The following is a 25,908-nucleotide window of genomic DNA, read 5'->3' on the forward strand; positions in this document are numbered from 1 at the left end:
TGCTCCAACATCAAACTAATCAACCACGTGTATATATAATATAAAACTAATCCATACACTCCACTCAAAATGGAGTGGGTGGCCAGAAAACAAGCTTTTTGTTGGGGAAGGTAAGAGAGATACAAATTGGTAGCAAGGTGTGCAGATGGTGTTACATGGACTAAACTATAGAGCAGATGCCAGTGAGTTGGCTTGCTGAAGCAGTTTGTATCACTTTGACAGCAAGCATTCTGATTTAACTTCATCCTGGCTTTAGCTTGAACGGGTTTAGTTCCATTACATGGATGTCTGCAAAGAAAGCAAAAGTGAGTAAATGTTGTCTAGCTGAACTACTTTTTTGCTTTTTACGTTGAAAAAATCCAAGTTGATTCCCTAATCTAGGCTAAATGATTTGTCTGCCAGTGCCTCTCTAGCAAGTCCTTCCTAATAGCCATGTCCCTCCATTATCTTCCATTATTCCCAATGTGAGTGCTGTAGCTGTTTTGTGAGATTCCAGTCTCTAGGTGGTATCCCTAACCAACACTACATACAAGATTTTCAGGAAGGACAAATACTTTGAATTGTTAGGTGTATATGCACATAGTTTTCCTTTGTGTTTCTTACATCTGAGTCAACAGATAAGGTTGCCTTAATGTATGGCACCCAGGTAATTTTTTTGGGTATTCCACGTATACCCAGGATCCCTCTTTCTAGGGGCACCTAAAGAAATGGGGAGTGTTTTTTTATAACCAGTGCTGTATACAGATACAAAACCAGTTGCTTTTCAGCAGCATACTGAAGTTCTGGTGTCTTAAGCAATTCCGTAACAGTCTTTTTCCACATGTCTAGCATCACATTACTTTTTTGCCCACCTGCCTAAGCTGTGGCACCTTCTTAAATAGTAAGGTGACCTTTCTATTACTATGGTCTAGTCTGTCCTAATCAGGGCTATGTTAATTCATTGTGGTCTTTTGTAATGCAACTCTTTGTAGACCAACATATTGCACTTTTTTTTGCAATACACCATACTGTAACATTCAAAATGCCTAGTCTCTTCCAACAAAAAGTTACTGCACCTGTGTTTTGCAGGTTACAATTCCCCTGCACCATATACCACAAACTCTTAAGATCGTACAGAAAAAGGGAATATGTACATATGTGGCATTGCGTTACCTTTTCCATAAACTTGTCAATCCCTGGAGTTCACTGAATTAAGTATTGGGGAAAAGTTCCCTTAAACTGTTAAAAATACTTCCTCACTTCAGTGGTGGTCTGATAGTGACACAACACTCAGTACAGTAGTGGGTCCTGGATTTCTTTGTGTGATCAAGTTCTCATAATTTGAGTGTAATGGCCTCAAATTTTCTATCACTGTTTTGCCATTCTGGATAGGGCCTAGACAAAGTGGTCTAAGAAGGCCAAAGACCTGGTCAACAACTCTTGAGGATCAGTGGAAATACAAGCTCTTCCACTACAAGATCCTAATCCCAGGATAAGATCTCAAACCTAGGCTTCAGTATGAAAGTGACACTGATTTCAACTGTAAGAAAGAAAAGCATCTGACAGAAAAAGAAAAATCTATCCTCCCTTATCAGTAGCCAAATAAAATCAAGATAAGCTATGATACATTCTATTGCCATTTACTTTATTGTTAAATAATGAATAGCCATAACCTCACAATTTTTTTAACTATTTGTAACAAAACTTTTAACCTGAATCTTTTTGTAGGTCTGCCTTGTAAGCTGCACAGTGTCTTGCAAATTCCCTAAATGACGATGGCGTACTTGGGCTAAAATTCCTTAAAGTGCTGAGCATTGTACAGATATAATTTTTCAAAGAGGGCACTGCAGGCCATCACTAAGAATTGGGCAGTAGATGGTACCTCCATACTGAGCAAAAGACCACATGGAAAAAGAGCTTTGGCGGTAATGGGTTGCAGTATGGCATGAGCAGTGCACATAACTCATTATTACAACTGCAAGTAAGGCAAACTGGAGAGACCTAGTCTAATGTGCATTCAAGTGTGATGTATAGGTGCAACTGTCACTCTGCTAGCACAAGGGCAACAAAGCACACTACAAAAAGGCCACTATGGGTGTGCACAACACCATGGCAACCTTGTTCAACAGATTAGATTATGTGGAGGAAATGGGAGTGGATAGGGCAGCAGAAAAGTAGGAAGCAACAACTAGAGGTAAACACAAAGATACCGTTTCTCAACTACCTTCCATTGTTGTGGGGAATACATTTTTTTTTTTTTTTTGCAAGGCATACAAAAAAAGAAAGGTAGGTGGGGGAGGTACTGAAGCATAGCAATGTATTGGACATACAAGGATAGAAGCAAGACAGATGCTTCTCTGCTTCTTAGTGCAAGAAATCTGGAAAAAGACTGACAAAATGGGGTGGGGGGCGGAGCAAAGGCCCAAAAATAGTTACAGATTTTAAATATTGCTCTTACAAACTTGGAGTAGTTTGTTGCCCTAAATTTTCTGGAGTATTTGAAGTCTGAAACTCAAATGTATGTCATTTAGTGACTGAGATCATCCCATTGATATGCCAGAAAACCACAAATTTTGAGGAACAGATGCAAAAATCGACATTTATGGCAAGACAGCAGATGCCAAGTGATCAACCCAGAGCATCGATGAGGCTGATATGTACATAACAGATGGGGACAAATGGTCATGGGGAAGGACTGGGTAATGAAAAAGAATGAGAGTGATATGCAAGGGTGGGACTGCATCAGACTTCCCCAGAGGTGACAGCTCAAGCGTTACTCACCTGGGTGGTGAGTGGCATGACTGTTTGCTCCTTTGGAAACCTGATGAGTTGGTTCTGCCAGTTGTGTGGCCCTACCAGTCATGCCAGAAAGTGCCCGATGTCAGTGCAGGCATCAAACTGCCAGTGTAACATGGCCGTGATCACCCTCTACACTTCATGCCAGGAAATCTTCTGCTCACCTTCAGGAGAAAGACCTTCCATCACCTCTGCCCAAGTGAGTGGGGGGGGGGGGTAGATTTGACTCATCTAGGTCACTCTCACAATAGTGTGCTCATCTTCACATTCTCCCACCCCCATTGAGAGGTGGACCAGATGGTCATATGACCCACCACCAGATGCAATGGTTGGCAGAGATAAAGGCAGAAGTCCTTTTCTTTGTGGCTAATGTTCCTTTGATTTACAGAATATTGCATTGCCATAACTCCATTTTACCACAGCCCTTAACATGATCGGTGGATTTCTACCGTGTAACTGTACAAATTTGGTAGAAGTGTGCATTTTCTTAAAAAAATTGAGTGTATAGACTCTTCCCTGATGGGAGTTCTGATAAAAGAACCTAGTAAGAACAAAAAATCTTCGGTTATAGGTTCACAGGATGGCTCATAGGTGTTTTACTAGGCCAACAACCACAGGGACATTTTTAAGCCTAGCCATGCATCCCATTCTAGAAGAAATGCAGATATCAGATTTTCTTGTACTCTGACAAACATAACATTTGATGTAGTTTAGATAGTGCACCCCATAGCTTAATATGGAATGTGAATAAGCATGTATTTAGTAGCTTTTCCACACATTAGCAACTACTATTTGGTGAGTGATCATCTGCTTTACCATTCAGATAACTCGGTAAGCAGACAAGTTTAAAAACGGTGAAATTGAATTCAATATTAGTCATTCATTTTGTTTGCTAGTCTTGTTAATATTTTGGATAATGACATCATCCTGTCCTGCAAATGGATCCTTCCATATTGCTGATTTAAGGTGCATATAAACAATTTTAATGAAATCCCTTTTTTCTATATGTCCTTTTGACACTGTCCCATGGAATCATCACACAAGCTAAATGACCTTATGGTTTAAGGAGAGAGGATCACTGAAACACATTTATATCATGTTATCGAAAGATGAAAATAGTGAATGCTATTTCATTGGCCCCAAAACATCTAAACCTGAAAATATCGAACATTCAGAACAGCAAATTTTTTCCCATGGAAAAAATTTGCTGCTCCAAAACGCATACAACACAAGCACATCAAACAAACGGCAACCACACATATTTAAATTCCTACATCTAACGCTACACTAAACTAAACATACACTACTATCTACCCACTTACCTTAACCCAAACCCTAACCCTAAAGTCTGTTACTACCCCACACTCACCTAACCCGCACCCTAACTCACTTAACCCGCCCCTAACCCTAACATACAAACAATCGCACACTTACTGAACCCAACCCATAACTTTCCACCACAGTGCTAAGAATAGCGAAGCCACAGAAACGGCCAACCGAATTCTTTTCCGAGGAAAGAATTCGCTGTTCTGCAGCTTTGCTATTCTTAGCGTTCGCTGAATAGTGTTCGATATCAGAACATTCAAAGTTTTAATACTTCAATGTTCTGATATAGACCCACTGAAACAAGGTTGACAATACAGAACCTTTTTTGTGCAAACTGCTGACTACACACCTCTTCACAAAAGTATCTAGCCATTAAAATGTGCGGTTTGGGGGTTGGTTTGATGTACCAAGTCGATGCATGTGCACTTTGTCCAGCTATAGCATGCATCATAGTTGAATGAGTTGTATTTGTTTTATTATAGGTTGGAAATGGTCCCTGAGATGCAGAAAGGATTGCTGCTGGCAGTAGCTCTGTCATGGGTGGCCAACCACTGGTTTTAAGCTCTGGTAGTAATTGGTGGTAATTTGCATGTTTCTGAATAATCTGATAGTTATGTCTTCCTTATTGCTGCTGAACATGTCTCTGAATCTTATTGTACATGATCTCGGACTGCATCTTTTGGCACTGCAGTTTAAACCTGTATTGGGATGCTTTCTAAATCCTAGGTTGTATTTGCACTTATGTTGCTTTGGGGTGACTTCAAAAAGCACAATTAAATGCTATAGCACATGGTTAAAAGCTTGTACAAGAAAGATTATTCCTCAATTCAGTCTTTCCATTCCCGGTCTATGCTTTGTTCTTTTTCTGGGTTACTGTGTGAGGTCTCTGTGGATGCTGCCTCTGCTGTTGTGTGTGCTTGTTCTGCTTGTATCACTCCTAGCAGCTTTAGGAATATGAGCTGCTTTCATTTAGTCTGTGATGCTATTTTTTATGCTCTTCCTCCTCCCCCTCAGTTTCTTTCCTTCCATAGGTAAAAGGTCACTGATCCATTTGTTCCCCTGAGAGGGTGAGTCTGGTGTTGATCTTTGTGAGGGTTGGGTCTTTTTGTTTTATGCACTTTAATTTATCAGTACATGAATATTTCCACACATGACACCCACACCCACTTGTAAGTGGAACACCGTGTAAAGTAAATACAGTTCAGTGGGTCCTGTCTGGAACAACCTGCTCTCCCTTTTTTTTCCCCTTCTCTCATGAGGGGCAACCTAGTCATTGGAACCCCTCTTCAGCTGTGTGCCACCTCCACCCAGCATCTGGGCTGCTTACTTAAACATTGGTCAGTTCTGCCAAAGTTTAGGCTTCACCCCTGTTTGAGACCAGAAATAGCTGTACGTGTGGCGCATCTTAAGAAGACATTGGGTGTACATGAAAAGAAGCTGGGAATTTGGAGTAACACTAAATTTGAGATTGACATGTCATGCTAGTTTGGATGGCTAGATGATGATGATGACTTTGTTAGGCCAGCACAGCTCCTCTCATAAAGAAAAGTGGGAGCTGGAAGAGATGTTCCATAATTATGAGAAAAGCTCAGGACTGCACCTGCCACCAAATTATTTGTTGGTAATAAGAGATGTGTTTTTTTTTTTTTCTCCATCCCAAAGATGTCTCACCTTGCAGGCTTCATCGCAATTCCCTCAGAAATTAATCTGAAACACCTCTTTGGCTGTTCTATCCCTATGGTGTCAATACATATAGGAAAGGCAATTCAAGAAGTACCTTTCACAATATGATTGTATAAATGAAAAATCCTTGTTTGCCTTGACATGGATGATTTAGAGCTGCCTGCCTAAACAGACTTTGTATTGTATAGGTCCTATCTATTAAGTAGAAATCTGATGCTTGTAAGTATCTGAAATTCACTTTTTAGAGGTGACTATCATCATGGAGATGATGCCGCTTTCCTTAATCATATGCCTGCTTTCATGGATCTTGCCCAGCTTTAAATGCATGGTCTTCTAGCATAAATGTCTGCATGCATCAGGGTGTATTTTTGTGATCCTTCAGCTACAGAATGCTTATCACAGAGGTCAGCTTTACTGAGCATTGTGATTGGAGATACAGTACAACTTCTGTGTCAGTCCTGCAAGTCAACATTTGGATTATAGCATCAAGGCCATTGTGGGACATGTTTCATATTCATAGATTTTTACAAGGCTTAAAGCACCAAGCTAGACTACCAAGCTTAGCCAAGTCACCCAGTACTGATGTGAAGCTAACATTCCCCTTACCCCATTAAGTAGACTGACTTAACATATTCCTGGTGAAAATTTGTAATCACCCATCAGGTCATCCAGACTGATTTTAAAGGTTGCTAGGGAAGTACTTTGCTAGATAGGTAAGGACAGTAGGTAAGGACAGTCTATTCCAGAAGTGGGTATGCATCAGGTTGGGTATCTTGTCAGTCCATCTGGTCTTGCTGCATGTGATGGTGTAGGTTTAGATCTCTAGAATGGGTGTTTCATCACCACTTGTTCTAGTTAAGTGAAACTGTTCAAATAGTTCTAGGTCATTACTAACATGGAAAACCTGGCAGAAATAAAGTCTTCAGAGCTTTTGCTGTACTCTGGGTTAGTCTGTCAGAGAAGCTAAGGGTGCTGAGACCTGAGATCTTTTTGGAGAGGAAGCAATGAGATCTCTCTAGTTGAATTAGTTGCTTGAGATGCATGCTGAAGGGTGCATTATTCATCCTTTATTAGCCCTATTATTGAATATAAAGTGTGACTACTACTTGCAACCTTGAGGTGATGCCATGAAAGATGAGCTTTTATAAGGTTTTAAGGATTCCCTGCCCCCATCACATGCTGGTCAAGAGAGTCTTAACATATACCAAAGCCCAATGGAAGGCTAGCTATAGGATGAGCAGTAGTGAAACTAGGTTCACAGAAGCAAAGTATGTTGCATTTCTTGGTGTTAGGGTAAGCCTATAATTAATATATAAAGCATTCATTTGACCCCAGTCCTTGCTGCAGAATTTAACTATCTGAATGGGATTTGATAACTGACCCTGTTTTGCAATTGGCAATGAAGCTAGGATAGGGCAGTCCCTTAGTACTGGCTTTTCTCACAAATGTATACTGAAGAGTAGTGAACCTAGAATGGATCATTGTGGATCACCTTATTTTTCTGTCTAGAGCAAATACTGACCCTTAATGGTAAGGCTTCTGCCGGATGGCCAAATAACAGTCCAGTGAACTATGTATGGATTAATGTTGAGCTGGGACAGTTTCAATAATCCCTGCATGGGGGTAGTCAAAGGTCTTGCTAATGCCTAGATGAGTAGTAGGGATCATATGTCCCTTATCCATTGCTTCAGTAATTCCTTCAAATAACTCTGCCAGGTTGAGCCAGCATGATCTGCCCTTTTTTCAAAACAGAACTGAGGCATATCCAGTGTACAAGGTCACCTGTATCATGGTTCATTTGTTTAGCTATAGTACATTCCAAAGCCTTGCAAATAATACCAGTGAGACTCATGGACTTGTAATTTCCAGGGTGAGTAGAGGGACCACCTTTAAGCAAGGGTACCACAACTTCCCATTCACCACTTCTTGGGTCCAAAACCAGTGGAGCGTCTCTGTCTGAAGAGTTGGAGGGATTTTGCTAAGTGGGATTTAGACTTTCAGGAGGCATCCAGGGATATTGTCAGGACCCATGGAAATAATGTTTTTTCTTTTAGCTAAGAAATACACCACCAGTACCTCCTTAGCATCGTTCTTTCCAGATACGATTAATAGCCTTCCAATATAAGGTTAGATTTATTTTTGTGTAAGTAATGGGGGATACTCCTGGCCTGTCATGTTCAAAACAGTGTAGTGATTTGGGGGTAGGTTTGTTCTACTCCTTCAACATTGCTTCTGCTCTCTGCGATTGGCTTCACTATTTACATTACTATGGCAAATGCTGCATTGTCTCATCCCATTTCAGTGCTTAGGCTGATTGCAGGAAGGCATGTCTTGTGCAGTCCACCTCTTTTGCCTTATCCATGAGCACATCAGGCTTGTACAAATTAGGCTGATTGCAGGAAGGCATGTCTTGTGCAGTCCACCTCTTTTGCCTTATCCATGAGCACATCAGGCTTGTACAAGAATTGTTTCCTGCAGAGCAACTGTCCAAATATTTGTGCTAATTCGCAGTTCTCTGCTGCTTTCCTCTAGTTGAGATGGTGTGGTAGAATGCAGTTGAGCAGTCAATTATGTAGTTGAAATTATTACTGCATTTATAATGCAAATATGTGAACAGCAGCTATTTGGTCTTAATTCTTTTTTTAGAACTGAGCACTAATGGATAGCTTTAAAATGTTTTATTTGGCAACATCCCAGAGCATGAGGAAACTAAGGTGCATTCTATACTGAAGTCCTCCTTTGTCTGGTTTCAGTTTCTTTGATTCTGTATGAGGAATTGACATCTGTTTTCTCAAATTAATGCAGCACAAATGTGGCACAGTGAAAGCTGCCCATTGTATACAAAGTAATGGAACAGCTTGATCTAAGTATTTTGAAAGGGTTCAAGCACCCTACACACCCCTTTCAGTTTCAAATCATTGTTTCAAGAAGTGTGTTTACAGTTTTATAACTGGAACTCTACACACAACCTCAAATTGAAAAATCATTCACCATCTTTGATTCCTAGACTAGCTCTTGGCTGCTGTGCATCCCGGGTGCTCCACTGTCCATACTCACTCCTTGCAAACAGCCTGTCCTGCATTAGAATTAAGAACCCTGCCCTACCTGACAACCTGAACACTCTCTCTATTTTAAAACTTGCACCTGCTGTCTCTTCCCATCAAGGAATAGAAGCTTACCTCTCCCTGAACTTACCCCCTCAAGGAAGCAAGAAAGTATGTTATCTGCCAGATACTAATGTAACTTTGTCTAATGTATATATAATTATTATCCTTCCCTGCCAGGACAGCCAGCAGCCTTACACCTTTTCTCTTTACCTCCTCCCATTTTCCCTTCTTGGTTTCACTAATCTTCTCCTTTACTTACCAGTTCTACTCCTTTCCTTCCTTGTACCACTGCTGCTGTATAGCTTTTGCCCACTAGATGGCACCCTTTCCCCCTCTATCTTTCCTACTGACTCACACTAGACATACTTAGGATCTCATTTTACACTACTTATTTCATTGTAGACCCATTTTAACCTTCCATATTCACTACACTCAGGTTAACTACTGGTCAGAGTAGGTAGGGTAGTTAAGTGATCACCTCCTTATCTACCTCCTCCTTAACTTACCTCTAATAGTCAGTATTCCACTGATTGTCTGCCCTGCAGGCTCACTCCGCTACCCTACCCCCAATTCCCACCCACCCCAGTGGTCCTAAACTTATACTTCACTAACCACACACACCCTTTTCTCATCCTATCACTATCCTCATCACTAAGCCACTTCCCTACCTCTTTCATTCCTTATTAGTAATAATTAACTATCTTTGGGCTACTCACTTTTCCTTACCATTTACTGCACTGACTACTTCCCAAATCAACTCCTATACAACCTCCACTAATTTCCTATTTGCATAATTTAACCCTGCTCAATCTCTTTCAGCACTCTGTCTCCTTTTTTCTGCTTTACCTACTCGCACAAATTACTCCTACCTCATTTCTACTTATTACAATGGCCCCAACACACACAACTATTTTCACAAACATACTACTCTTAACTACCACAATAGCCTCTCTTAAAATACCTTACTCTCTAACCTTCTTGGAAAATCTTTCTCTTCCTGAACAAAACCATCACTTCCAGCAAACTTTACCATCTTCTTTCATCTACTCCCTTAGCCACAGTAACCTAACCTGTACCTCTAACTATGTACTACCAAAATATCAGAGAAACCCATGTTACCTACTTCACTACCAAAAAATAATTTTAATTTCTACAAAATCCTTAAATTTCTACAATGTCCTCAGCAACACCCCCTCCTAGACAGTGATATTCATCCAAACCCTGGCCCCAATACTGACTATACCAACTACCTAGACAATTTAACATTGCCTGTGATCTCTGCACTAACTAAACCACCTAATTCCCTCCTGATAGCTCACCTTAACATTCAAAAGTATAAACAATAACATTTCCCACTTGCATGCACTCCTAGAAGTGCACTCATTTGATATTCTCTGCCTTACAGAGACTTGGCTAAAACCATCTGCTCTGGACCAGGAAATGACCCCTCCTGGCTATAATATCCTTAGATGTGACCGTAAAACCAAAAAAGGTGGAGGTATAGCCATTCTCTCTAAATCTAATCTCCAAACTTCCCCCTTTTAATGTGCTCCCATCATTAGATACAAAGTCTGAAACCCTGACTGCCAAACTCCATATCAACAACTCCAAATCTATCCATCTAATTTGCATGCATCTTCCCCCCTGGTAACAATACCAACACTCTTGAAAATTTGCTTGGTTACCTCTCTACCCAACTACCCCAGGAGACCATTGTACTTGGGTGACTTTAACATCAACTGGTCCACCTGCAGTTCCCCTAACCCTACTAATCACATAAATCTCTTTGGATTCTCACAAATAATAACCACTCCTAGTAGAATCCACAAACCTAGCAGTAAGGAAACCACACTTGACTGGATCCTTATTAATAGCCACCCTGAAACTTCTACACCAGGAACCCTTCCTGACGATATCAGCGACCATATGCTTACCTACATTATTAGGCAAAGTCCATATCCCAACTACTAATAATTTCAAAACCTCCCGTTCTAAAAAAAATGTCTTTAATCCAGACAACTTCCGAAGTACAAGCATGTGACTGGTCACCAATGACTCATCTTGAACTTGATGAAGCAGTGACCTACTTTTAACACCAAATTTCTTCAACTCCTAGATTACCATGTACCTTATCGCTCTTCTAGAATAAGAACCAAGTCTGCCCCATGGCTCATGAAACTAGGCAAAAGATGCTCCTCAGAAATAAAATCTGGGCTAAATGGAGATCCACCAAATGTCCATCAGATCCCATCCACTTTAAATAATTAAGAAATGCCACCAAGAAAGATATTCTTGGAGACAAAAAAGACTTCTACCTTCACTTCCAATAAACCAGTCCACAAACTCCACAAAAATTTTGGTCAGGGATAAACTTCTTCAGTCAGGCCACTCTGCTACTCCTGCCCCTGCAGGATTCAACCAAAATAACTCCAACCAGATTTCTTTAATAACTATTTTACAGAAGCCATTCTAACCCTAGCCAATTAGTTACCTCCTGTTACTGCTTCCCCACTAAATACCTCTAAGACTTCATCTCCTACCTTTCAAATACAACCTGTACCTACATCTCTCATATGTAAGCTCCTTCAAAAATTGAAACCTTGTACCCCTTCGGCTGACCATCTCCCAGCTGAATATCTACAAATTGTCGCAAAAGCCATAGCCTATCCCATCTCTATCCTTATTAATAGAACTATCTCAGAAGGCAAAATCCCTACCATATGGAAAGTGTCCCACATCATCCCTCTACATAAAGGTGGATCATCTATTGAGCTTTCTAACTTTTGGCCTATTGCCTTACTTTCCCCAGTAGCTAAGATAATGGAAAAATGTATCCACAAACTACTACTTAAACCACCTTCTACAAAATAATCTACTGGCAAACTGCCAACATGGCTTCAGGCCATTCCATTATACAACTACTGCCCTGCTATCCTTCACCGACTCTAAACAAAAATCGTGACAATAATTCTTTTTCCTCTGTGCTATTTATTGACCTGTCAAAAGCCTTTGATATGGTTAACCATAACTTACTTCTAGACAAACTAAAAGCTAATTCACTCGATCCACAAGCTTTACAATGGTTTAGGTCATATATGGAAAACCAAGCAGTATTTTGGGATAACCATCTGTCTACATTACTTCCAGTAAATATTGAGTACCCCAAGGCTCTATCTTAGGTCCCCTTCTTTTTTCCTTCATTATTAATCTATACATAAACATTCCACAAGCCACCTGCATTCAATATGCAGAGGACTCTACTCTAATCTGTACAGCTAAGAACATAGCCTCTCTCCAGTCCCTCACCCAAACTGTTTTCCATAATGTTGAAAATTGGTTTATGCAACACTGCCTCCTCCTAAATCCCCAAAAAACAAAATTACTGCTTTTTACTCCAACTCATAAATCACCTCATCCATTCTTCTCAATAACCTCTAACAATGCTACCAACATAACCCCAGATACTACAACCCGCCTACTAGGTGTAACAATTGATAATCGCCCCAACTACGATAACCACATTAACTCCACTATATAAAGTCTGTTTAATAAAAAACTTGGTACCCTCTATAGAATTAAACCCTTCCTTAACCCTTCTGCCAGAAAAGCTATTGCCAGACCCATCTAAAAACAAACTCTCCAAACTTTCCACCTATTATAATAGCATAGCTAGATTCATCACTTGCTCCCCCTTCACCACTGCCTCAAACTCAAACAACTGGGATGGCTAGAATTACAGAACCATATACTTTGTCAACAATTACTTGTCACCCAAAAGATCCTATACCACCCCAACAACACCCCTATCCTCACTAATATGATTACTCCATACAAAAATCTGGCTACACTATGCTCTGCTAATAAGCTCCTAGTTTCCTCTATTAAATCTAAGAACAAAGCTGGTGACTCACTTTTCTCGACCACAGCAGGTAAAAACTGGAATCGGCTTCCTTCTGAAATATCAACCCTTGCTTCTACTTCTCTATTTAAAAAACATCTTAAAGAACATTTTAAAACTCACTGGCTTTGTCCATGTGCGAATCCAGACTGATATATCTTTCCCCTTCCTGCTCTCACCCCGTTCTCTACTGCTCTACCCTATGCCTCTAATTCTAGTCACTACACTTTCCTTCATAATATGAGGATAAAATAAAAGGGTTTTCTCTCCTAATTGGGTCTTGCTCAAACTTACTGTTGTGTTTAGTAAATTTTTCTTTTGACCAATGTTGCCCCTGTACTGTGATTTTACGTGTCTTTTTATATGTTGTAAACTTTGTCACTTAGCATGCTTGGAGCTTTTCTCCCCGGGCCTCTACTGAAAATGGACATATATCCAGTTAGACTAGCCCGGTCAACAAATGTACAATAAATAAAAATAAATTTACTATGCGTCTGAAAGGATTGATGCTGCCTTTCAAGCCAGCCTCCCGACTTGATACACTTTACACACTAAACAAAACTTTGAGCTGGACCTTTTTAAAAGGAAAAGCCTGGAACAAGTAAGTTAAATATTTTTTTCTAATGCCCACATGCTGAACTCCTATACGGAGGACTGTACATAAGCAATGATACCCGACTTGGGTATATATTGTGGAAAACACCTGCCCACAGGTGTTTTGAGGTGGTGGTCCTCTATTCCCTCTAGAAGGGTTATTTACACCAACACACATCCTGGAGAGTATTATTGTGCTTTGAGAATGGGCTATCTGCAAATTGTTTTGTATGTGTGTTTTTATTTATATATTTATGTGAAAATAGTTGACTTGCTGTAGTGTATATAGCTGTTATTGGAGGAAGTAGTTTAAATAAATAGTTAAACTTGTATTTTGGATGTAATGTGTAGCCAGAAGCATTCATTTGTTCTAATTTTGCACTCACTGAACAGCAAAAACACTGCTTAACAGTGTTTCATTCAATCTCTCACTCATTTTCCTGCACAGATACTATTTCATTCACACAGTTTGTTTTTAATTTTTACACAGATACTATTTCATTCACACAGTTTGTTTTTAATTTTTACACATGCTAGACAGCAGAAGTGGTGCTTAGTTAGTGTAAATTAATGGCAGTGGCAGCTTTTGTATCTGTTACAATCCTGAGCTTCATGGCAGCTTAATATTCTGCTGTGAAGTGGTGGACTTTTAAATGGGCATTACTTGTGCACTAACACCCTGTTCTCCAGTCAGTGGTGAATGTACAGGTCACCCATTTTGTAGTTGCTAGGGTATCCAGTCCAGACACTTGTTTAGTTCTTTAACATTTTATTTGGGTTGCTGTGATGTTGACCAACCATACCCTTCTCTGACACAGTTGAGTAGCAGATGTTGCGGAAAGTGGTAAATCTTTTGGGAGCACATTGCTGTAAAGGGCTAGCTGCCCTTGAAAGGAAAGTTGTACTACAGCTGGGATTTCAATGCACTGTTTACTGGAAAACCATGTTGTACAGATGGCCTAAGACTTTGGCAACTCTGCTCTTTAAAGTGTCAGGGTCAGCAGTTGGAGTAGGTCTGGCATTTGACAGAGGACTGATGCTACAAGCTTTTAATGAACTGCTTCCTGTTTATATGAGACTGTTGATCTTGTATCTTTGTAATCCAGCCACAAGGTCAGTTTGCCATCATATTGCAATGTACTGTCTCACTTTATCCCCTTACTATGAGGGTTTGAGGGTGATCGTTCTCAATCTATTCATCCAGGTTATACATGAAAAGGTCAGGATGCTACTTTGATTTATAGCTAAGGGGGTTCTCTCCTATAAGAGAGGGTTTGTTTTGAAAGATGTCCATCTTGCCAGCAGGTTCTTTTTTTGCTGCAGTGGAAGTTTTGTTTCCTTTGAGTATTTCTGATGTTTTGTTTTGCAGATGTGTAGGTCATGTACAGCTTGATCTTTCAAGACTTTGTAGACTAGACAGTGGTTCCACCCAACAGTCTCTAGAAAAGTGAATCTGTTTAGAACAAGGAAGACTGTCCTTGATCCTGTTGAATTACTGCACACTTTCAAGTTGAATTGTTTAGTCAAGTAATCATCAAAAGGGCATTAAAGTCTATTATGGTATCAGCTTTTCAGGTGTGTAATTTGTGTAGTAGATGCATTGAGTACCCATGTTTGTGAATTTACACAATATGACCTTTCTTGGTATTTAGTCTAAGGACAAGGTCCAGGCACAACTTGTTTGTATATCCTAGGCCTTCCTAGAGAATTAGTTTCAGTCCTCTGCATATTTGGGCAACCACAGGTCCTTAACATCAGAGAGTAGATTATGAAGAGAAGGGGCCCCAGAACTGAACTCTGAGGAGCACTGTTGATGACTACCTTGTTTGTGTGCCCCCAACACTGATGTACTATGTTCTGTCAGTAAGCCAGTTTTCTATCCAGCAGATAACGTAAGGGTTTATATTTGATTAACTGGTCAATAAATCCAGAATCTGCCAATAGTATTGAGATTGTGGCCATGTCTGTTTATGCAGAGTAAACTGATTTGTGTGTAATTTAATGCATCAGTGACTTAACTGCCTCCTAAAACTGGTGAATTTCTTTGGGTATCTCCCTTTAACAAACCCAAACTGCTTTGGATTAAGGGATTATAGACTCCTGATGTAGATAAGGCCAGGCAGATTGTAGTTTAGTTTCCAAGGTCTGTAATCGGGATCCTTTCTGGAGTAGAATGACTACAGTAGTTCTCCAGATCTCCAATATGAACCAAACATGGAACCAGAGACTGAGTAGGTTCATTAGCAAGTCTACTGTATTGGCACTGGTGAGAGGCAGCCTGGCACACTGTCTGGACCTATGGAGCCAATGTTTTCAGCTATGGAAAGAACCTTCAGGACCTTCTCTGAGGTGATTGATGGTGAGGTGGGAGGATAGACATGCTAATAAGATGGTGTTGTGATCAGATTTTGACCAGGAATGATGGGGCAACTACAAGTGTAGAGGATAGTGTGGATGTTCTTCGTGTTGCACTGCTGCAGTATTAACCAGTCCATTCTGTGGTAGCCCTCAGTCGGTCCAAATACCAGAGTCAAGATTTTGTAGTCTGTCTGATTACCAGAGTCAAGATTTTTTACATCGGCTGCTGTCACTTGTTGGGTGATGTCAGGTCATCTGAGCTATAAAGGAGAGCAGGCAATGCCATTACTTCAGTCTTTCTTGCCGTGGAGCCTGTAGCAGAAGCAATTCACAACCGTGCCAGTCGGCCGTTTCCAGATTTTTAACTTTAGGTGAAAATGTCAACTAAGTACCCCATTGGGGATCCTTGTCTTGCCTGACCGATGTCCAAAAAAGCAAATACCACAGAGACTTCCATTCTTATTGCATCACTTGCTTAGGCCCAGATCACGAAGTACCCCAATGTCGGTTCTGTGCCCTCTTTAACACTAGAACTATTTGTAATAAAGCATTGTTTGTAGCCAGTTATTTTTGTCTTCCATCTCTGATTACCGATATGGCATCCTTCAGTAACTGCAGATCTTCCAAAAAAAACCTAAAGATCAGAATAGAGACAGACTGCATAAGGCCAAGCCTTGTGATGACACCACCACTAAATGGGTCATCACTTCAGAATTCAGTGAGGTGCTTTTGCAGCCCCTGATGCCCGACTCAATTACTTTGCAGGCCTCTACTGAGACCCTTTCGGAGTACTGTATGCTGAACATGTCTGCATCTAATGAGCCTTCGGCTGTCTCTGCCTTGGTTGGATCCAGAGCTGCAAAGCAGGCACTGGCTTCTGAGGACACCAGTCGCACTTCCGATTTCACTGCAAGGCCTTCACCCTCTCTTCCAATTAACACACCAACAGCACCGAGGGAAGCTCTTAAGAGCTAATCCTAGGAAAACAGCAAAAAGTCTCCATTCCACTACAACTCCCCCTCCTCAAACTAGCATGCTTAAAATGGTGAAGGATCTCATCACTTTCATCCGAGGTAATCGGGCCTCTCCAGCCAAAAGGAGAGGGGAACCTTCTCCAGACATCCATTCGGATTTAGACTGAGGGATCTGACTCCTCTGTTTTTGAAGAGGAAAATCCTCTTACTGCCTATGAAGACTCTGATGCAGAAGAATCAATTCCTTCTGCATCACCTCCAGAGGACTTGGGGAAACCCTCCACACCTCAGGGAACACTTCCGAAGGGAATCAATGGATTTCCCTTCCCTCAATTCAAGAAAAGACTTTCTGGACCTACCTTAGAATAGGCCTCTGGCCATCTCTGGGCCAGCAAAGAACTAAACAGTGCCCCCCCCCAAAAAAAAAACACTAGAGCAGGGAATTCAAAAGCAACCCTGTATGGAAAAAAAAAACTCTCAATGACCACCTTTCCCATGCCTTCACCACACCAAAAGCTAGGAGGAAGGCTATCTCTATGCAGAGAAAATTGTAACTCTATAACAAAAGATCAATGGGTTTTAAAAATCATTGCTCAGGGGTACAAATTTAATTTCCAAGAACTACCACCGCCAAGAGGGTACCCAGACCTACCTCCAAACCAGTAGGCAGAAGCACTGAAACAAGTGCAAAACCTAATCCCTAGGGGCAGTAGAACCTGTACCTCCAGAACAAGTTGCAAAGGATTCTATTCCAGACTATTCTTGTTCCCAAGAAAGAGGTGTCCCATTCTGGACCTATCCTTTCTCAATACCCTCCTGGTAATCCCAAAATTCAAACTGCTTACCTTACAACAGCTCCTACCAGTGCTGCCAAACAAAGCTTGAATGGTCGCCTTAGACCTAAAATGATGCTTACCTGCACATCCCAATAAGGGAATCCTGCAATAAATTCCTGCACTTCAGAGCAGGATCATTACACTTTCACTTCTCTGCTTTGCCCTTTGGCTTATCTACTGCTTCTAGGGTATTCACCAAATGTCTAGCTACTGCCATTGCCTTCTGCAGGCAAAACAATGTACATATTTACCCTTACCTGGACGACTGTCTCATCCAGGCAGACTGCAAGGAAATACTCCTGCAGCACTTCATTTGTAAAACCCTACACACCTCTGGGGTTCACTATTAATGAAAGGAAATCCGAAACTGTCTCTCCTACCAGGAAAATCCTATTTCTGGGAGCCTTACTGGACACAGAACAGAAAATGGCCTTTCTGGGGACAGAAAGGCCAAGCTTCCTACCAAAATACTTCACTACTTTGGCCTCCCAAACCCAGATTTCTGCCAGGAAATTCCTGCAAGCTCTAGAGTAGATGGCCTCCTGCATCCTCCTGGTACCTCTGCCCAGACTGCACATGAGGAAAATTCAGTGGTACCTAAAGAACCTGTGGTGTCAACACTCACAACCTCAGGGCACTTCCCTGCCTGTGATCTCTTGCATAAGATCAGGCCTGTGTTCTGAACAAGGGACTTCCATTCACCCTCTGTCCATCAGAACAGACCATAACTACAGATGCTTTGGACATAGCCTGGGGTGCTTACCTAGAAGGCAGATGCGCCCAAGGTCTGTGGGATACGCAAACTACCCTTGCACATCAACCAAAAGGAAATGATAGCAGTGCAAAGGTCTGACATCCTTCAAACCCTACCTCAAAACCAGGGGTTCTCCTCATAAAAACAGAGACCACAGTCCTGTAGTACATTAACAAACAGGAAGGGACTCAATCTTATCCCCTGTGCAGACTAGCCATGAACCTGTGGCTAACTGCCTCATCCATGGGACTACATCTTGTAGTCCAATACCTAGTGGACATCAACAACAGCCTAGCAGACCACCTAAGCAGAAACCTGCTGGATCTGCATGAATGGCAAGTACAGACATTTTTCTGCAAATTACCCACACATGGGGGACCCCCCCCCCAGGTGGACCTCTGCCTCTCATCTAAATCACCAAGTACAGACATTCTGCACCAGGGAGTACCATCACCTGGCCTGGAAGGTCGATGCCCTGACCTTCCCTTGGAATACCCTCTGTGTATGCATTCCCACCTCTTCCTCTCATTCCAAAAGTATTAATAAAGATAAGGGAGGAAAAACCAAGAGCAATATTAATTGCCCCAGATAGGCTGCACAGCAGTAGGTACCAGTGCTGTCTGGGCCAATCTCAGCAGCCCCCCCTGGCAGATACCTGATTCCTCGCCTGCTATCCTGGGGGGGGGGGGGGCTTCAGACACTCAAAACTCTCAGCATGGCTTATTCTAAGTAAACAAATCCTTGACATCATCACAGAAGCCAGAAGGCCCAGCACCAAAAAAATCATACAATTGATAATGGAAAAGATTCTGCTTCTAGATTCAAGATTTTGCTTTTAGAAAAGCTTACTCTGCCTCCCTTCGACCTTGCAGCATCCTCAAAATTAAAGTAACTCTTGGAAGACTGCCTTTCTCCTGGCTATTACTTCAGCCAAAAGAGTGTCAGAGCTTCAAGCTTTAATGGCCATTGAACCATTTATCATCTTCCATGCAGACAGGGTCTCCCTGAGAACCAATCCTTCCTTCATGCCAAAGGTGGTTTTGGATGTTACCCTAAACCAGGCCATCCACTTGCCCACCTTCTTCCCTAACCCTCAGAATTAGGGGGAAAGGATACTACATTCTTTGGATGTGCACAGGCAACTCTGATTTTATCTGGATCGTACAAAGACATTCAGGAAAACTGACCAGCTCTTGGGTCAGCTTTAAAACAGGAGCACAGGGGAAACCTATATCCAAACAAACCATTTCCAAATGAATAGCACACTGCATCCATTTTGCTACTCCTTGCATGGAAAACCACCCCCTAGGACCATCGGAACCCATTACACTAGGGCAACCTCTACTTCCACAGCATTTCTTAGAGGGGTACCGACCAAGGACATCCTGGAAGCTGCCACATGGACTTCAGTCCACACCTTCACCAAACATTACCATCTGAATCTATTTTCAAAAACTAGGACTGGGTTTGCCTCTGCAGTTCTGCAGGGCATGCCCACCCAATCTTAAGTTTCTATCAACCTTCCACCCTTTTTTCAGCTTTGGGAATCAACCCATTGGTTAAGACTGCAGCATTGAAACACAAAGAACATAGTACAGTTGTGTACACTTACCATAAAGGTAGATGTTAGTGTATTCACTGCTGCAGTTGTGCTTTCCCTCCTTCCTTCCCCCTGATATCTGTTGTCCTTACAGACACACACATTTCTATGGGGGTCTCTGACCGCAGGACTACTTCCAATTATTAAAATTGGACTTCTTTGGTTGGTTAAGGCAAGAAAAAATGAGGTAATGGTGCTGCCTGCTCTCCTTGTTTGGATGACCTGAAGTCGCCCAGCAAGCGACATCAGCTGACGCACACAACCTTGACTCTGGTATTTGGACCAACTGAGGGCTACCACAGCATGGATAACCCAAGGATTAATACTGCAGCAGTGAATACACTTGAACATTTACATTTATGGTAAGTGTACACAACTGTACTTTCATGTAGGTAAAAGCTAGATTCAGTAGTTTTGAACCCCTAGTTGTGACTTGAACTGGATAGTTCAGAGAAGCTATTTTTATGAAATCTAGGAATCCGTGTGCATAGGTGATGGTATACATTCTAAATTAATGGAAGGATAGCTTGAAAGTCCCCAAGGGAATACTATTGTGTGTTAATTGATGATGAGCTTTGGCTGCAGGTAACGTGGAAGTGGGTGCAGTAGTTGGCTATGATGTGGTAGAGACTTTGAAGTCAGTGTTCCTAGTGCAAGGCAACCTAGACAGTTGTTTAGGGCTGAGTGCTAGCTGTGGGGAGGTATCCTTGCAAAAATTAATTTAAAAAAATAAAATCAGCTTTTCTCCTTTACTTATCTATCCTATCCATCCAAATCCTGCTTGGTGACTGCATCCTAACCCCCCCCCCCCCCACCAAAAAAAAAGTAGGTATGCAACTTTGGTACAGATGCAACCATTCCTGTTTGCTGAAGATAGCATGCAGTATTAAACACAGAACTGGGACATGATTTAACTCCACACGAATGGGAGATGGAGAGCAAATTTCTTTTAGTAGCGAATCAAACCTAACAGGACAACACTTCTATCTTGCAGCAGTGCAAACAAGAAGTAACTTCAGAGCAGTATGTAGCAGATAAATGAACTGAATTTATATTTTATCAACTTGTAATAATGCTGAGCTTAAAAGTTGTGCATGTGTTGAATTTCCTGTCAAGTGCTGGGTTTGAATCTGTCCTCCATTTACATACTGTGTGACATTGAGCAAATCGTGTAACCACACTCTGCTTTTGGGGCAATTAGGAATTTGGGCTAGGCTCCTTATGGTCTCCGTTATATGCCTACTAACTATGCACCTGTACCAGCTATTTCATAGTGCATATCTGATCTTGTTCAGGATATGTTCTTGCAATATCATGAAACAAGAACCTCTGGTGCAGTAAGCAATGAGCCACTTTGGTTCACCAGCTAAACTCTGTATTAACAGAGGTGTAGTAAAGTGCTTTTGTTCCTTTAAATACATTGCTTAGAACTTCATCAGAACTAAAGTGTAAACACTGCCATACCATTAACTACTATACTTGTGTTAATGCAAAGTTTAGTTGGTGAACCAAAGTGGCTTGTTGCTTACTGCACTGGTGGTTCTTGTGGTTTCATGGTTCTTAGTTTCTTGTGGAGTTATTACAATATCACCTGCACATCACTTTATTTAATGCAACATATGCAAGTTTTATTCAAGAACAGCAAGAACTGGGTTTTTAGATGAAGCACTGAAGTGCAAAGTTTGCCAGTGGTTCACTGTTTAGCAAATGGCCATCAGTGTTTGCTACAAACTTTTGAAATTATAGTGTTAAAGTTAAATACAAATTTATGTAATCATTGTAGAAGTAAAGAAGAAAGTAGTGTGCACACTTGACAGGTTTGACTGGGGGGGGGGGGTTGGAGGAGACGGTGCATCCTGGTCCATTACTCTATCCATTACTCTGCCCAGGGCACCATTTGGCTATGATCTGGCTTTGATTAGGCCTACCAGTTGTACTTGTATCACTTCAGGATCTGTGGTGATAGAATTCATGCATTTTTTTTCCCCTAGAATACTGTATTTTTTCTTAAGTGCTGTGCATTTTTGAAGGAATGCAGACTGCTATGTTATTAAGATAACACTTGAGGTTAGTGTAACTATGATGTCTAATTTTATTTCCTGTAGTTTAGGGTGAGATGCAGACAGTTAGCAGTAGTTACTTTACATTTTTGTTACTCCAGATTGGTTAGTTGTTTAAAGTGTAGATCTTCTACATAGTAATGCTATTAACCACCAAGGCCCAGCCAGAATATAGTGTCAATCAGATTTCCTGTTTAGTACTTAAAATACAGATTTTTTTTTTTTTTTTTTAAGTCTGCAATTTGTGGTTATAGTTGCATATTTTACCTTTAGCAGGCTTTGTGATGATGGGCTGCTACACCACCTAACTTGCTTTGGGTTTCATGTACATCTTTGCAGCTGTTAAATTTGTGTTGACCTCTATCAACCTACAGCTGTCCTCTAGTGGGGTTCATTCTTCTTACATTGTTTGCCTTATGGTATCCTTTTTGGCCAATTCTGCTCTGTGAGGAATTGTCTTGTGAAGAACTGATTAGTGAGATAATGAATTAATAGGGACTAGATGATTATGGGTCACTATCCCCATACTGCAGGATGCTGGATAATTTTTGTGTGCCTTGTTTGTGAGAGTGTTTCACATATTTTGGGGAAAATCAGAAATACATATGTTACAGTACCCAGTCAAGTGATCACCTCCCCCAGTGTCTCTACCTTTGTTTTCACAAGATTGTCTGCTTGGGACAGACCTACATGTAGGCTCACCTGTAGTAGAGACAAGACATCTGGATATGGTTGGAACTCTGTTGCATAATCCTACCTCACATCAGCCAACCCCTAGAATGCTCATCAAATTAGGGGAGGCACTCTGCTCCTGTCCCAACAGGCGAGCAGTTTAGTTTTTGTTATCCACACCATATCTGTGTTCCATCTATTGCCAAGTAGTACTTTTGAGACAATTTATTGAATGAAGTAAATACTGAAACTAACTGTGCTCTGCTTTAACAATATTTCTTACTGTCTTTCTTGCCTAGGTTCAACCTCCAGGTACCCTACAAAACATGCTGAAGGATATGGATTCAAACATGGACAATAAGGTGGAGTTTGGTGAAATGTTCAATTTGATTATGGGCATGTTAGATGCCTGTTACGTACTGTTTCTTAAGAATATACCCAAGCAACCTTGCTGAATGGCTAAATGATGTCGGGCACTGAGCAGATATGGATAAAAATACACCATATGTTACATCTGCTGAGAAAGTGCATCATCTTAAAATGATGCCAATATTTGTGTATTTTTTTTAATCTGAACAATAAAAATAAATTGTATAAATTAACTAACTGCATTTGTCTTAACTGAGAGTTGTATACTTCAGTCCATTTTTGTTTTAGAAAATCTTTGCAGTTTTCTTAGGTTCATAGATTTGTACCAAATTTACAGCCAAGGAGACAGAAAAGCTCTGCTACATCACCTAGTACAAGTGGAAGGTTAAAAGTATTCCCCAATATGTAGTTTTTTTCACATACTCCAGGTGAAAAATTGTGATTGCAGAAAGTGTAATTATAACTTACAAGCATTCTTGGTTATAATTATAGTACATTCAAATTTTTATACAGCTATAGTTATCCTCAGTCCTGAGATGCATGCATCTCTTGTTCGGAACAGAATTGGGAAATGGATGAATTGAAAAATGTCTCTCCAAGACTATCGAAATACTGACTTTGAATCGTCCCCCTGACTAATTCAGTTATACTTTGACTAAGTATGTGTAATGCATCCATTCTTTTAACACTGGAGAAATTATTTTCTTTTTTTTTTGGGGGGGGGTAGCATATAACTGGGAGGATAGTCAGTCAGTCTTTGTGTAAAATGTGTGACTCACATTAATTTTTTTTTTTTTTTTTTTTTTTTTTTTTTTTTGTGTGTGTGAAATCTGTATGTCTGTCGTATATCACTAGATTTTTGTTCAGGGGTAGGGAGGTTACTGGTTTCTTCTGTTGCACAAAGATGTGCAGTTAAAATGGGTGATTTTGATTAGGCATACAATGTGAGACGCAAGACTATCACTCTACGTTATATGATGGACCAGTGTCCAGCCAAGGAATAGTTCTCTGTTTTGTGCCTGTTGCTTAACAGCCTTGGTGGATAAGTTTGGTATTGATAGTGATTGTCAGAAATGTTTCTGATGTCCACATTATAACTGATGTGTCTGTTGAACCTTGTTGATTCCTTCTAAATAAAATGTCTGAAGATGCATACCACTGCGGTGAGCCATCAGCTTGTCTGTAGTATTCTGGAGATTCCACCCCCACGAAACAGCACAGAAAAGGATTGGGGAGCAACAAAGCCAGGGGTGTACCATCATGGGGAAAAATACTGAGTCAAAAGCACATTCTAAGAAGTGTGAAAGGGGAGACTGCACTGGTTGTTTCAATAATGTATGGAGAGTTGAGCATGAAGAAGGAGCTGGAGCATTCTCCCTCTAATCCCATCCCTTATTTTGGGATTTGTAAACAGAAATGGGGAAATAGCTGATGTGCTGCACTCCTTTACAAACTAATAACAGATAAAGGACTTTGTTGTTATGAATCCAAACATTTTGATTTAGCTATTTAACACACTCTTGGATTGTACAGTTTATGTACTGTATGGGAGCAAATTGTTCTGAGTTCCAAGAGGATGCTCTGCTGAAACAATACACAGCAATCATGTATATTCTTTAGAAGCACTTTTGTCTGGACATGACGCCTGGGCATCTTTGCGTTATACCGTTATCTGGTATTATTCTGGTTTCTGAATGTGTTTTTGCTTTTCAAAATGGTAGGTTATTACTTTATTGGAGTTTTTTTTTTTTAAAGTAGGAGTTTTAGGGGTCATTTTATGTTCTTGTGAATCCTTTCAGAATTGGGGTAAATTAGTGCTGTCTGTTTCTGTTCTGCTTCATTAACCCCTTTAAAGATTTTGTAGACTTGATTTTTTTTTTCAGCTATACAATTTGGTGAATAAGATTTAAATGGAAACATTGAGTAAATCTTCCAATACATATTGAATCAAAAGTCTTATTGCTTGTGCAAATTGTGGTCTCTTGTCACAAAATATAAATGCTAATACTACTACTACCTCATCTTGTTTATATTGATGATGTAAGACTTGATGCTAATTGAGGGTAAAATGTTTGAGTACTTGTGATTGTAGCTGCATGAATGGGGTCTGTCTTTTGTACAATAATCAATGTGTTGTAAAGTAATCCGAAGGCATGTAAAGTAATCAGAAGGCATGTTTAAAAGTTAGTCCTTTGTTCTAAATGGATACTAAATATTCCTCTGTGCAAGTGGAAACTGAATGTGATATTTTATGTAGTGTTGCTTAGTCAAAGGATACTGCTATTAAAATATAATCAATTTATTTATTCTGGGGAATTCCCTACATAAGAAAATTGCAAGAAAAATGTGTGGATCTTGAATGTGTTACTGTATCATCCCTTTTAGGTCTGAAATTTAAATGAGGTTCATTGTATTCATATTTTATTACATGCAAGCCCAAACGATATTACATACTCTTCTGAAGTATATAATAAATTCTCTGATTTCTTTCCAGAATTCATAATATTTCTAAGTTATACTTGGTGAAATTATGCCATCCTCAAAATGGACTGACTATGCCTTTTCTAGGGCACACTTGTATTCTACATGTTCGTACCTTCTCAGCTTTTGGCACGACATCTAAACAAAACCAGAAATGGGGGAGGGGGGAAACAAAGGCCAAAATAAGGGCATATTTGAAAAACTTGCTTTTATAAACTTAGTTGGAATCATTTGTGCATTAGCATGCAATTTTTTAAAGGATATGGATCTCAAGTGACTTGTCATTTTTTAATGACTTCATTGCTCAAAGTTTTGCCAGAAGACTACAAGCTATGTGGTTGAGACCAAAAATATGAGGTTAAAATCTGGACTATTGAGAGGTACATATAGTGTACAACTTCAAGATGGTTACTTATTGGGA

At 40.5% G+C, this 25,908-nt stretch overlaps 1 long non-coding RNA gene across 1 annotated transcript in view; it reads left to right on the forward strand.

Annotated features, from left to right (window-relative positions):
- The window catches only part of LOC122808852, a 118,562-nt gene extending 95,323 nt beyond the window's left edge, over positions 1-23,239 (forward strand). The window contains exon 3 of the long non-coding RNA XR_006365835.1: positions 22,937-23,239. This is a non-coding gene — a long non-coding RNA (uncharacterized LOC122808852). The remainder of the gene's footprint in view (positions 1-22,936) is intronic.
- The last annotated feature ends 2,669 nt before the right edge of the window (positions 23,240-25,908 follow it).

The sequence above is a fragment of the Protopterus annectens genome, chromosome 8.part0 (assembly GCF_019279795.1).
Source record: "Protopterus annectens isolate FY-2018-M chromosome 8.part0, PAN1.0, whole genome shotgun sequence".
NCBI lineage: Eukaryota > Metazoa > Chordata > Ceratodontiformes > Protopteridae > Protopterus > Protopterus annectens.